The sequence below is a fragment of the Amphibalanus amphitrite genome, unplaced genomic scaffold (assembly GCF_019059575.1).
Source record: "Amphibalanus amphitrite isolate SeventyFive unplaced genomic scaffold, NRLGWU_Aamphi_draft 000481F_arrow, whole genome shotgun sequence".
Taxonomy (NCBI): domain Eukaryota; kingdom Metazoa; phylum Arthropoda; class Thecostraca; order Balanomorpha; family Balanidae; genus Amphibalanus; species Amphibalanus amphitrite.
In genome coordinates this window covers 331,170-346,036 of record NW_024881975.1, presented here as the reverse complement: position 1 = coordinate 346,036, position 14,867 = coordinate 331,170, and positions in this window count along the sequence as shown.

Genomic DNA, 14,867 nt, shown 5'->3' with positions numbered 1-14,867 from the left:
AATAAAACGATGAAAATATCCTTAGAATCATATATTAACATAAACAAGAACATTTATAAACATTTATAAAACATTACCACCAACATTAAACAAACATTTATATTAGGATAATGTTTATGACAAAAAATATGCAAATTAAATACAAGACATCTTTAAATACGGCAGCCGCAATTAGCCACGCGCTGTGGAATGAAGAGCGTGATGATGGGAGAGTCAATGATCCGCAACATTGTTTCAATTGCATTTCAAAATAAATTGATCGAATAAATCTCGTGTTAGGGCCTTTCTGACTCCTAAAGGCAAAACCGTCACCTTGTCCTAGCTTAAAAGTGCCTATGCATGCCTAATACCTAGTCCTAAAAGCAGCATGGTTTGAGTAGTCGTTTGTCATATACGGGAACGTTACTGATGAGCAAAAACGACCACCTGGTGCTCTGTACAACCATATCAATATTTACAACTTTCTAACCACCGCAGAAAACGTGAGCATGTGTCGCGAAAAGTCTTTTGAAAATCACGACTGAAAGCAACACAGACCAAGGGATTGCAAATAGCATTTACGCCTCCGCTGGCTACCAGAAAAATAAAGAGGCGCATTCGTGTCACCGGCATCAGTATGCACGTGAACTCGTTCTTGTAGAAGACCACCGCCACGTACGGCGTGAACGAGATGAAGAAAGTCAGCAGGAAGGCCACCATGGTGGCCACGATCTCGATCCGGCCGCGCCGGGGGACCCGCGCCGGCCTGCGGGCCGCGCCAGTCGCCGGCGGCCGGCCGGACTGGCCGCCCGCCGTGCCGGATAGCGCCGTAGCCGAGAGCACCACTCCGTAACTGACGCTGGTGCCCGGCGACTGCGGCTCGTAGATGGCCCCGCCGGCCGGCCGGGCCGCGCCACCGCACCGGCACGGCGCCGGCACTGAGCGGCGCCCCTCGCCGCCCGGCTCCGTGTGGCGCTGCTCGTGCTCTGCAGTATCGCCAGTCCTTGGCACATCCCCGTCTCTCCTAGCTTCGTGTTTATCATCTTCACAGCGAATGGAGGATGGCGTCGCATCCAGCTGCTTCGGATGCATGACCGTTTGGTCTTGCCTCAGAGACTCCCCTGTCACCGCCCCCTGGGTCTCACCCGGTCCCAGAAGGCACTGTCCTGGCGGCGCCTGCGCCCCTCTCCTCCGCGTCCGATGGCACATGCTGTATCCTCGTCCTTTGTCCTCTTGTCCATCTGTCGGCTGGCCACCGTGCTGCGACTGGGCCGGGCGCTGCAGCTCCAGGGTCTCAGAGATCTGCGGCAGCACCGGGTGGTGTCTCCGCCGGCGACTGAAGAGCCGCGCATGGAGGCGGAGCCCGCGCAGGGTGACGGCCGCGGCCGGGCAGGCCGAGGTGGCAGGCCCCGGTGTCTGCTCTGGCTGTGCTCCGTTCGGTTGTGTCCCGCTCGGCTGTGCTCCGTTCGGCCGTGTTCCGCTCGGCTGTGCTCCACCCGGCTGTGCTCCGTTCAGCTGTGCTTCGTTCGGCTGACGTATAACGCTGGCGTGATTGTCCAGACGTTTGCGGGAGCAGATGGTCTTCGCCAGGATGTTGGTATAGCAGAATGCCAGGATGACGAACCCGACGATGTACTCGGTAATGATGATGGCCCGCTCCCTAACGCTATCGACGTCTCGCCGCTCGCCCACCAGGTTGATCATGTAGCCGGCCGGGGTCCAGGCGAGGAACGCGCCGCAGGGACGGTAGTAGCCCAGCCCGGTCGCCACTCTTCGGACCCAGGTGGGCAGCGCCGCCAGCGCCGTGAATAACAGCATGTTTCGCTTCCGCAGCGGATAGCTGTGCTCACGAATCACTATCAGGTAGCGGTAAGAGGTAATGGTCACCAGCAAACCGAAGTTGAAAGAGGTCGTGGTGTTCACAATGTTGAATCGCATCTGACAGAATATTGGGTTGATATGCAGGTTCAGATCCGCTTCCATGCTCGGAAAGCAGGTCCAGATAAGCTGATTTGCACATAAAAGTGACACCAGGTAATTAGAAAGCGTATGCAGTTTCTTATTTACAATTATTGTGATTAGCACTGACATGTTCAGGATTACTGCCAGCAAGATAGTGCAGACGATGATCAGAAGAAAGACGGCGTGAACGGTGCCTTCTTTGAGGTCGTCCTGCTGCTCTCTGAGGGAGCAGACCGGTCCGCCCGGCTGCCCGGCCCGGCTGCAGTCCAGCTGCTGTTCCACCTCCAGCTGACACTCGCGGCTCAGCTCGGCCCCCGGACCCCCGCTCCCGGACACGTTATAGGCGCCCATGCTGCCCCCTCGGCGGTCACCACAGGACTGCTGCCGACTGCGCCCAACGACACCCAGCGAGAAAAGAGGCGGGGGCACCACCGCTGCACCGGTGGCGCGCTGTAGCCCCCCCCCCCCCTCCCCCCGACATCGACCCGTCTCGGCCGAATACAAGCTATGTAGCATACGTGCTTCTTTCAGGAGTTCATTGAAGTACGAGTATGCGGTCGTCAGTAAGTCATTTTGTAGATCGGTATTAGCAAAACATTTATATCCGTGTGGGAATCAATAGAAGCATCATCATCGAAAGGAAATTAAACGTCATATTCCGGGCTTCAGGATCCGTATTGGCTTTAACACCCGCGCCCCGCTGGGCTATTCAGCCGTACGCGCCCTGCTGGGGGGGGGGGGGCAGATTCTGCCCCCCTGTCTAACTTCCGAACCGATGCACTATGGTTGGGAACGGCCTCACGGATGGCCGGGGGTCAACGTGAAAAAATGTTTTGCCCTTAACTTGTTAATGCGTAGACCGACTGCGATGAACTTTGCATAGGTATACCAGTGTCTTTCGTGCATCATACAGTAACTCAGGAATGACGAGGTCACGTCACGTCACGCGTGTGTGACGTCATCATTGCAAGTATGTTATAAGTCGCCTTTGTCTTTCGTAATGTTATCGATATCGCGAGGCATTTTGAACATGTTTTGAATACTGCTATTACTGAATGGATATTGTTGTTATGCTTCAGGGCGAGAAATATCAACGTAGTGACGCACAGTGTCTTACTATTGGTCATAAAGGGTCAAAAATTTGGAGAAAAAGTATTAATGATTTTTTTTAGATTGGGCAAAAAAGTAAGAAATAAAATGACGATCAAATGACAAAAAATGCGTCAGATTAACCCGGCAGTTGCTGGGGTATTTCCCCATCCGCCGTTTGCCGGGGGGGGGCGTTCAACGCCCCCAGCCGCGAACAAATAGGCGCAGCGAAACGCACGAGGCGGCAAACGAAAGAAGAACGCGACGAGACGATTCACATGAATACTTTAAAGTTGAATTTCGAGGTCACAGGTCGGGTCAAGGTCAGGTCAAACACTTAAAATCGGGCTTTCAGTAGCATGGACTTTAGAACCTCGCAATCGGTGCCTCTCGTCATAAACTCTGTCACAACTTATGGCAAAAGTCAATTATTCAAAATAATTTACATTAGGACCAAAACGCGTTTCGATTATATCGTCATCAGTTGGTCCTAAATAAGTTCAGTCATCAGTTGGTCCTAAACAATCTGTCACAACTGTCGCAACCCTTCATATAAGTGCTTAAAGAGTGTCAGATCAATGCAGGGGTCAGTCAAACAAAAGTAATCTTGAGTCAAACATAGGCCACTGGCCAGGGTCAAAGTCAGGTCAATCAGGTAAGCACATAGTCCCGAAAATTAAAACTGGTACCTATTCGCAGCCCATGACACATGTTTTATGGGTACTTTTGGGCGTAGAACACGATGGTGACATTCATTTTATCATAAGAGTACGTGGTTAGTTGAAAAAAGATCAATTTCAGAAATGCATGCATCATGGTCGTGAAGTAGTCACGAGAAATTGCCAACATTCAGTTCAAGATTTTGGAAAATGTAGAACGATGATCAAAAACCATAGATAGCCATTTGATTTGCCATGGTATGGGCAGTGTAATGGCGTTTACAGCATGTCTGTATGTCTGTTCTGTCAGTGGATATCCATATCCATACTCCAGGGTATCCATACACGTTTGCACGATATCCATACTCCAGGTGCAGGGTCGAGCAGTTACTTCTTACGAGGGGTGCGAAGTCGAAGTCAGAGTCGGAGTCAGAGTCGGAGTCGGAGTCAGAGTCGCCCAGAGTCGTGGCAACGAGCCAGGAGTCGGAGCCGGAGTCGGGGTCGGTCAGGAGCCCGCAGTGGAAGTCGGAGTCGGTCCGAATCGGAACAGCTCCATCACGGCTCCGAAATACTGGCAGGGGTCCGGAGTCGGAGACAGAGTCGCCCGGAGTCATGGCAACGAGTCAGGAGTCGGAGTCGTAGTCGGAGTCGGATTTGGCGCCACCACGACTTCGCAACTCTGCTTCTTACCATCATTTATTAGGATAAGCGATTGCACGACTGACGAGCCGATCTCGCGCTAACGAAGCGACGGGTAGGTACGCCTCGGGAGATGAAGCTTCACGGACGATTTTGTGCACAAGTGCGCAGTTTGCTTTTACATTCCCCTTACGCAGAATTGAACAGAGATTTATTCTGCCAAAAAGCTCAATGGAGGTCGATGGAGAACTTTTTGTATGTCCAATGAAACATAAACGCAATTTTGCAAATGTTGCTGTGGTGACACTGCAAACAGAATGCAATACCGTTCCTAATTTTTAACACGCATGGGAAAAAGAGTCACTCCACTCGATAGCCAACATAACAAGGATTACTTTGATATATAATAATCCAGTTTTACAACGTCATGGAGGTACTCCACATGCTATCACCAGCGCGGTTGTTTAAACCTTTGACGGCGCACCAAAAAAGCCACTATCAGAAACTCCCGATTCCACGTACGATAATGGAAGCTAAATGCGCAACTAAATATTTTTTTCTGCCCAATTCAAAACATTTCATCAATTTCCAACAGAATGACACCCCAAATATACATATATTCCGAAATTACCCATGGCCATCCGTGAGGCCGTTTCCAACCGTAGTGCGATGGTCGTAGAAAGACGGGGAAAACGGCAATCGAAAGCTCTCAACAAGGCTGATCTTAAGAGCCCAAATTTTTTGCTTAAGTAGGTCAGAGGTCAGGTCAAGGTCAGGTCAAGGGTACAAAATGCAAGTTTGTACAGTATCGGCCTTGCACCGTAGTTGCCGAAGAATGGGCTGCGACTGACTGCCCAAAACGTTTTCTTAGACTACCAAGACAATATTCGTTACATACAATGTCATTCAAAGGTCAAGGTCAAGGTCAAGTCAGGTCAGGTCACCAAAAACAAAATATAGAAAAGGGCATATGCGACACATGTTTTATGGGTCATTTTACTCATAGAATTCAATAGGCACACTCAATAGGTGATATGGACCACCTCTGGATGAATTTCAGGTCGAGGTCAGGTCAAGGTGAGGTCAAGTGAGGTCAAATTTTGAAGTTGGTTGTTAAGGCCTAAAAAGGTGTCTGTCTGATGCAGTTTTTCACGGCAAATCGAATGGTGCTATTTTTGTTTCCGTATGAGGTCTAGAACTTCCTAAAGTCATTTTTCAAAAATTTTGTGTGTCGTGACGTCATAAAATTTTGAATAACTCCCACATTTTTGAACCGATTCTTCTAAAAATTGGTATGTAGGTGCACATGAACCACGTCTCTGACATATATTCCGGTTTTTTCGATACACTCAAAATTTTGGATCAGTTTTTTTGAAAAAAATTGGGCCAAAATCCAAAATTTTCAAAAAAACCGAGATAGCCATTTGATAGACAAAGTAGAACCACGTATAACCTTTTTTGTTACGTCTTGATTCCTTTAAAAATGAAGATGTTAGGTGCGTTTGAATTTTTTGTGAAGTTGGTTGTTAAGGCCTAAAAAGGTGTCTATCTGGTGCAGTTTTTCACGGCAAATCGAATGGTGCTATTTTTGTTTCCTTACGAGGTCTAGAACTTCAAAAAAAGTCATTTTTTTAAAAAATTGTGTGTGTCGTGACGTCATAAAATTTTGAATAACTTCCACATTTTTGAACCGATTCTTCTAAAAATTGGTATGTAAGTGCACATGGACCATGTCTCTGACATATATTCCGGTTTTTTCGATACACTCAAAATTTTGGATCAGTTTTTTGAGAAAAAAAAATTGGGCCAAAATCCAAAATTTTCAAAAAAACCGAGATAGCCATTTGATGGACAAAGTAGAACCACGTAGGGGAAGTCGGGGGAAGCCCGGCATAGTAAGCTCTTTTTCATTTTTATTACATACCATGCGTGCTGTATAAAATGTTGATATACTGTTAGCTAGATAAGTGAATTGGCCGTGTTTTCCCCAAAAAATCGGTTTCGTGGAATTAGTACAAGGTTGAGAAAATCGAGTTTTAAGAAAGTGTTGATTTTTCTGGGGTTAGCCCGGCATAGGGGTAACGCCGGCCACCTCCCCAGCGCTTTACAACGAGTTGGTGAAACCATTATGTGTCTTCCAAATATTGACGGAAAGTGAAATATTAAGGTACTGATTAGCTCTGGACATCTTAGAGTTTATGTCATTACTGGTATTTTAGCTAGCGTCTACCACATATACAGTATAGGTCGATGAAAATCGTGATGCAAAATTGACAAAAAATGTGTATTTCAAAATTCCTTAAAATTTATTTCTTTATTTACCTAAATGCACCATATTGCATATCATTCGACTCGGCTGATGAAGAAGAACACAACGACACCATTTTTGAAGCTCTAGCTTCATTGTCTGTCGCGTTATCTGCAAAAAAAACGTAGTTTCACCCTAGTTGACCTCAAGTCCTCAAGTGACATGACTGTTCCTGTAGCATACAAACATAAACTTAGTCACTTATTGATATAAACTGATGGATGGTAACTAAAAACCGTTAAAATGGAGCAGATATCTCCCATATTTTACAGTAAAAACCAGGCAAGCAATCGCCCTTCATCCATACCTGAATTTTATAGGCTCTGGAATAGAGCGACAGGCCTAAGAGGCTTTGTCTATGATAACATGTTTATTTTCGAAATTTATCTTTGATCTAGGTGTAAACCAAACCTACTCAGTACCTATTATCTCATGGAAAACAGTGGTTTAGTGGCATTGCTCTCGGTTAGGGGTAAGCTTAGCCACTCGCCCGGGGCTACCCCAATGTGCTAATTTTTATTTTAGAACAGCGATGTACGAAAAAATATCATACTTAAGCCAGCCAGCCTCGTCACCCCTCACTACAAACACTTAAACGGTCCTTACATAACATTCGTATAAATATTAGGACTGTATGGTATAACATTAACGGTGCAACATATCTCAATTTTTAGCTAAAAACCCTTAAAATATCATTTTTGCTCTATAACTTTAACAATATACAATTTTTGTTAGCCTTAACTTTTTTTTTGCTGGCGTTACCTTAGCTGCCACGCTGAAAGGACAAACAGTTGAGCATTTTATTGTGAATAATTTAGCCGGAAACGGGGTGGCCGGGCTTCCCCCGCGCCCGGGCTTCCCCCGGCTTCCCCTATAACCTTTTTTGTTACGTCTTGATTCCTTTAAAAATGAAGATGTTAGAGGCGTTTGAAATTTTGCCGTTTTTGAGGCGAAAATGGCGAACATGACGTCACTAAAACGTCAATTTCTCAAATATTGTCCGACGGATTTCGCTCAAATTTTCAGGGAACGTGTCAAATTGATGTATAATAAGGTACTGAAAGTTTGACGTCGCTGGCGTAACGCGTTTAGAAGTTATTGGCGAAAAACGGGAGGGGGGGGAAGATTCTGCCCCCCCCCCCCCCAGCGGGGCGCGGGTTAAAAATGGTCTTTCGATGTTTGATTTCAAGGACACAGATGATTAATTGTTCGACTTGATAGCACGTCACTCAGATGCGAAACGTCATATCAGAGATTTTAGGGGCTGTGCAATAATAAAATGTGATCAAAGCTGCAACTGAAATACCATAAAACAAAAAGGTGTCAATGTAATGTAACAACATGCTTAGCAATAGCACTATATCATTTTAAAATGCTGGTCACATAACTATTGACTCTAGTGTTTCCGAAAAAAAAACATGATCCGTTCCATTATCACAAATGATGTGATTATGTGAAATGATCTCCATGGACAGCGTTCTCTCTGAGACTATTTGTACCTAGACATGTGTTTGTGAGTCAGAGTCATGTGTAATCTATTTGTAAATATATACCTACTTACCTAAACGTCATGTATCTTGTCAGAAGAATGCGTAAGAATTGGTACGCATCGCCGCTGAAGCGTTGTGATTCGAGAGAATTTAAGCAATTAAAAAACCAGTGGGCCGAAGGTTGTCATCGATTCCCAGGCTTCGATTACCTAGTACCTACCTACTTACCGAATTCGTTGCGGACTTTGTCTACATTGAAGATAACTAGCAATTCTGTGAGTCGAAAGCGTACGCTAGATAACACAAAGCTAACACCAAAATCCACAATCAGTATGTATCTCCGGCCTCATATGTCGTGGCGAAGGCGTAGGAAGCGTCGTCAACCCGCCGTCAGCACTGCCCGCCCGATCTTTTTACTCGCTAGATGGCAGCACGATCTGACGCCTGAATGTATACTGCACCGCAGGACAGCGGCCCATATACGGCGGGCGCGGGCCGCGCACGGTTCTGCAATCTGCTCCCATCACGGGTGCGCGTGGGGGAAGAAGGGAGGGATGAGTGGTGAAGGGGCATGACCAGCGCTTCGGCCTTCGAGTTACGCAACTCAATTGCTTCGAAACAAAATACCTACGATAACAGACGGTTATTTACCATGTGTGCGTAGGTATTACTCGGCATGGCTTTACGCATTCCCGCGGCCCCATTCCACAGATCCTGCACTTTAACTGTCAGTCCCGAATTCTGACCTCTATATGGCATGCCAGGTAAGCTTTTTGAATAAGGAAAAGTGTGATATCCTATACATAACAATTGCATAGGACTAGGTATATAGTGCAATTCAATGTCCTCGCATTACGTCGCTGTTATGGCGTCTTACTTACATTTCAAACTGCAGGCGAGAGTGATCTGCCTCCCTGCAGCCCCAGTTCCCGCCACGCTCCCGTCCTGACGTCCGTCAGGAACTGGCCGGCGGCCACCATGTTTATTCAAATGTATTCCGGCGAGTAACTGCGGTCGGCCGCCGCGGCACCTGAGCAGCCGGCCGGCCCTGCAGTTGCGGGAGCTGCCGCCAGGCGGCGGGCCGGTCGGGGCGGAGGTGTGCCGGCCGGTTTGGCTCGGCCGCTGACCGGCGCGGCGGCTGCAGGTGTGTGCGTGCCGCCCTGCCGGACGGTATGCCGGCCGTGTTCAGCGCTGTGGTCGGGGTCAGCCTCAGCCGGCGCAGCTCGCTGTGAGTACATACACTGGTCGGGGGACGGGTGCGCCGCGCCGCGCCGCGCCAGGAGGCCGCCCGCCGCGCCGGCCACATCCGGGTCGGCCGGCGCGCCGCGCGGCTCCCTCCGGCCGGCGCCGCTCGCTGGCGGCTCGGACGGGTTTCGGCCGGCGCTGTGTCTCGGGCTGGGACGCCGTTCTTCCCGGGCCCGCTTTCCGGGTGCGCGTCGGATGCGCAGAGGCAGACGGTGTCCTCGCTACGGCGCGGTCAGGTGGCGAGCCGCCACAGGTGCCAGGGTGACGTCTGCTGATCAGGCTGACCACAGATCCAGCATAGTTCCCAGTCGTGTGTATAACTCTTCCATCAGCTAACAAAAGCCGATATCTTATGCTAATCGCATAAGCATGGGATTCAGCAACGCTTACATAAGGATTATTACAACGTTAACCAAACCTTTCAACCTTTCATTAGCTATTGAGCTTCGCAATCCGTCAAGTGCCGTCCACGTCACTCCAGTCAAACTACTGATGACGTGATAAGCGCGGCGGCCCTTTCCCAGCAGCTGTGAACCGGCCCACGGAGTTACGTGTGACATCCTTCTCATAGACATTTTTCTGCGCGCGCGATGAGTCGGGCAGTAGCGTTTGTGCCGGTGTCGATGTCCACACTGGCACTGACTTTGGTCGGCGGCCGTTTTGTGTTGCAGCTGTATGTTGTCTGCAGGTATTGTGTGTTGTCTGTAGCTCACCGTGTGACGCGCTGCTGGCGGCCCAATTAAGGCGGCTCCGCCGATCGGCCGATACGGTCAGCAAAAACGCCGGTGGCCGCCTTCATATGGCAGAGGTGAAAGGCGCCGTGTTTTGAATCGGTTCGGCGCCGGCCGGCCGGATGGGCGGGCCGCGCTGCGCTGACACCGCCGGGGCTGACCTCTGAGCCGCAGCGGGGCCGGAGAGAGCCGTGTCCGCCGGCGCCGCGCCGTGGGAGGGGAGGTGGGCACGCACAGCCCGGTCCGGTCCGGCGCGGCGACCCGCTACTGCACCGCGCCGCGCCGGCGAGCGGTACATCGGCACACCGGGGTAGTCGGTACTCGGTACTCGGTACCCGGTACTCAGTAGTCAGTACTCTGTGCTCAGTACTCGGTACTCCGTACTCGGGCAGTATCAGGTAGCGGTATCATCTTATCATCCTGAATACAGCCAACAATCGAAGTATCACTGATACATGCTTAATTGAGGAAAGTCTCAATACGCAAATCGTCATGAATTGCCTCACATAGTGAGGTTTGAATTGTGAAAATTACCTTTTTTCCGGCACCGGGCTCTGGGCTAGGCACTGTATGTATGTCTAAAGAACGGACGAGCGCGGCGAGAAGCCTAATCAGGCCACAGCACAGGCGGCATGAGAAGGTTGAGGTCAGGACACAAGGGGTCACAGCCAGAACACGAAGGTCACAGAGAGGACAGGAGAGGTCTCACAACCAGGACAAGAGAGGTCACTGGACAGGAGAGGAGGGGTCACAGTTACGACGGGAGAAGCCACAGCCAGGACAGGAGAGGCCGCAGCCGGGACGGGAGGGCTTACATGACAGGAGAGGAGAGGAGGGGGACAGGACAGCACAGGAGTGTCACAGTACAGGAGACGTCACAGCCGGGGACTGGAGACGGGTCACAGCCAGGACAGGACAGGAGGGTCACAGTACAGGAGACGTCACAGCCGGGGACGGGAGACGGGTCACAGTCAGGACAGGACAGGAGGGTCACAGTACAGGAGACGTCACAGCCGGGGACGGGAGACGGGTCACAGTCAGGACAGGACAGGAGGGTCACAGTACAGGAGACGTCACAGCCGGGGACGGGAGACGGGTCACAGTACAGGAGACGTCACAGCTGGGGACGGGAGACGGGTCACAGTACAGGAGACGTCACAGCCGGGGACGGGAGACGGGTCACAGTCAGGACAGGACAGGAGGGTCACAGTACAGGAGACGTCACAGCCGGGGACGGGAGACGGGTCACAGTCAGGACAGGAAATCACGGCTGGAGACAAAAGAATCTACTAGCTAAGACACACAGATCAGGGCTCTATGTATGTAGGGACACGGATATCGGATCGATGGGACGGATCTCGGACACGGAGTTAGTAACAAGCGCGAATTGTGTTTGACGGCCTATATCGTTGCTATGACAGCTTTGCTTAATGATTTATTCGACTCTCCATTGGGCGGCGGAAATATCGATATACCTACTCGATATTTGTGCGCATTCCTCGCTGCGTCAATCAGTTTCTTGAGTTCTCGCCTAGGTCAGATATTTTCTTTGACTCGATCGGGCGGCTCAAGCGAGAGGCATCGGCGTATGCGTCAACACTGGCGTGCGTTATGTGACAGTCGGCCTCTGTCGGATGCAAAGAAGTGGTTTGTGTGTGTGGGGGGGGGGGGGTATTTATGCATGTTGATGTATGCGTGTGCGTGTGACTTCACCTGTCATTGGGCGTAAGCCTGTTGGTGATTTATGAAAATACAAGAAATACAAGAATGGCTTCAGCTAAGTGAAGCCTGATGCAAAAAAAATGTCGTCTGAACTACTCAACCTACTTAGCCACGAAGCATATTGCGAACTGTAACGACAATCACCTAGCCCGTTGCCGCATGGATCTTGGTTCGACAGATTTCCAGCTAAGTGTTAAATAAAGTGAGAGACAAAGACGTACCGATCATTGCTGAGCTGTCGCTCGGGATGTCACGCTCGCCTTCCAGTGTGTTTCCCTGTAGTGACGAGCTCCAAACAGACGGAGCTATTGACATAAAGCTCTCGCAACAGGACAACGCAGACAACAGCTAACGAGCCGGGCTGCTATGTCGGCCCAGGTTGCCATCACAACGTGCGAGTAACGCAACGGCCAACGCCCTGGAAGATATCGGGTGGAGACTTCCACTGGCGTCCAACTGGCGTCTAAAGCAGACGTCCGAGTTGGCGTCTAACTTGGCGTCTAACTGTTGGACGGAGACTTCCAAGCTAGACGCGTCTAAATTTAGTCGTCGCCAGGTAGACCGCAGCGGCCGTCCAGACGCGTCTAAGACTTAGAAGCGTCTAGCTAGACGCGAAATGGAAGTCTCCACCCATCATGTCTGAGACTGGCTGCATGGTATGAGTGCATGATGAGTATTCAGGTACGCTGCACAATTTCAATGATTAGTTTTACCGGTGGAAATATAGTAACATATCCTGAATGTCTGTGTCATGGAATAACTCTATCTCCTCCAACGTTTCCTCGTAACCGACGGGCTTAGTTAAACCGCGCCCCACTGGGGGGGGGGGGGGGCTATTCATAGCCCCCTCCCGTTTTTCTGCAATAACCTCCAAACCGCTTGACGTATCGACGCCACACTTTCAGTACCTTCGGCTGCATCAATTTAACACCTTGTGTCAAAATATAAACTTCGTAGCTACCATAGGTCGGCTTGAAATGACGTCAGAGTGACGTCATGTTCGGCCGATTTCGACGCAAAACATTGAACCACGTCAATCGCTCCCAAGAGCTCAGTTTTTAAGCTAGATCCAATTTCTTTGCATGAAAGGACTCAGAATAGACTGCGCTATCAAACTGCAATCTCGGATTTTCAAAGTTTTGAAAATTTCGAAAATGTTATATAATAAGATTCAAAATTTATATTTTTATATTTTTTCCAAAAAGTTTTTGACTTTTCGAAAAAACCGGAATATATGTGATAGGACGAATGCTACTGACTAACTCTAGCATGTTTTAGCTAAATATCTTCAAAAATGGCTAAGTTATACGCATTATTGCAAAAAAAAATCACAATTATTAATTTTTCATATCAATTTTTCAGTACGTATTTGACATCGTACACCAATATGAATAGCACCATCGTATTCCTGAGCTCAAACTGCATCCAATAGACATTTTTTTGATGAAAAATTTAAACTTCAAAATTTGACTTTTTTTACCTGAAAGTGACCTGACCTAAGCTAAATTCGACTCAAGATGACCTCGAATGACACAGACGACATCAAATTCGAAATCTATGGCCTAAATGGACCATAAAACATGCGTCACGTGACCGACGCATGATATAATATTTCCGTGACCTGTGATGACCTGACCCTGACCTGAAAATCAAAGTACAAGTTTGGTACCCTCAGGGTATCTAAAGCATCTGTTCACGAGTGTGTAAACAAAAAATGAGCCTGATCTGACTTGTAAGACGGCGGCAAGAGCCCAAAATGTGAACAAGCCAAAATGCTAATAATTTTTACTTTGACCTGACCTGTGACGTCATTGGTGACCTCAAGGTCAAAAAATTAGGTTTCGCTCGACAGTTTTTCCGGGGCTATCAGACGCCGTTTGAATTTTGACGATCGGCCCAGTAGTTTTGGAGTTAGGAGGGGGGCTATGGAGAGCCCCCCTCCCCCCCCCCCAGTAGGGCGTGTTATACGCAGACCCCAGTGGGGCGCGGGTTAATAGTTATGACGAAAAAAATCACTGAATAGGGTAAGGAGAGGTAACTTCGTGAAATCCTCAACTTCGTGATTCGCAATTGCTCAGAAATCTGAAAACTTGCAGCGCTGTCAACCATCTCATCCTGTGGGGCTCGGGCAGTAGGCGAAGTGACTTTTTAGTAAGCAGTTGTCCCTCCTTCGGTGTTTATATCCCTCGCCGGCCGAGGGGGGGAGGGGTGCCGCCGGGTGCCACCCCCAACCCATAGGGCTTTTTCGCGATAGGAGCTTTCACAGGGGAATGAAACTTGCAGGAGCTAATATCCATTACGAGTCACAGAACTTGTATATCTCGTATTTTTCCTAGAGGTCATATAAGGTCAGGTCATTTTCGTGACCTTACCATTACCTTGCCATTACCTATAGGTAAGTCAATGGGGAAAAATGAAAACTGCTATCCTGGCGCCGGGAACGATCTCCATCTATCTCAAGCACACAGAATCGTGATTTGATGCACTCCTTACAAGGTTAAATGCGTCACTTTTGCAATGTTGACCTTGCGTGACGTCATTTATGACGTCATTAGGGTCATATTAGTTTTTCGTCAATAACTCCCGATCAAATTGAGCTAGCGAGTCGGGAAAGCCATCAATGGACTCAGCAAGACCTGTCAAATCGAATGATATGCGACATGACCTACTTCGACCAAATTCGTGACCTGGGGGCGCTGACTTGACCGTGACCTGAGGTCAACACCCTAAGTTGACCTCACCCAAACAAAAAGTATATCATTCGACGCGCCTGAGCGAGTCGAACACGATGCTGCCAAAATCGCGGCTCTGCAGCCGTTTTTTTTTGCGAAGTTATTCACCAATAACGGAACCCGTACTCTGGGACACTTGACCTGACCTCAGATGTCACCGGCTGACCAAGGACCTTAAAATTGGGTATCAATCTCTGCGTCTTGTAACGACACACACGCTCGTTGTTTCCGCGACGCGCTAGCTCCACCAGGGGCGAAACGGCGAGGGGGTCGTACCCGCCCCCCCCCCCGGGCGGCGCGTATGCTCTCAC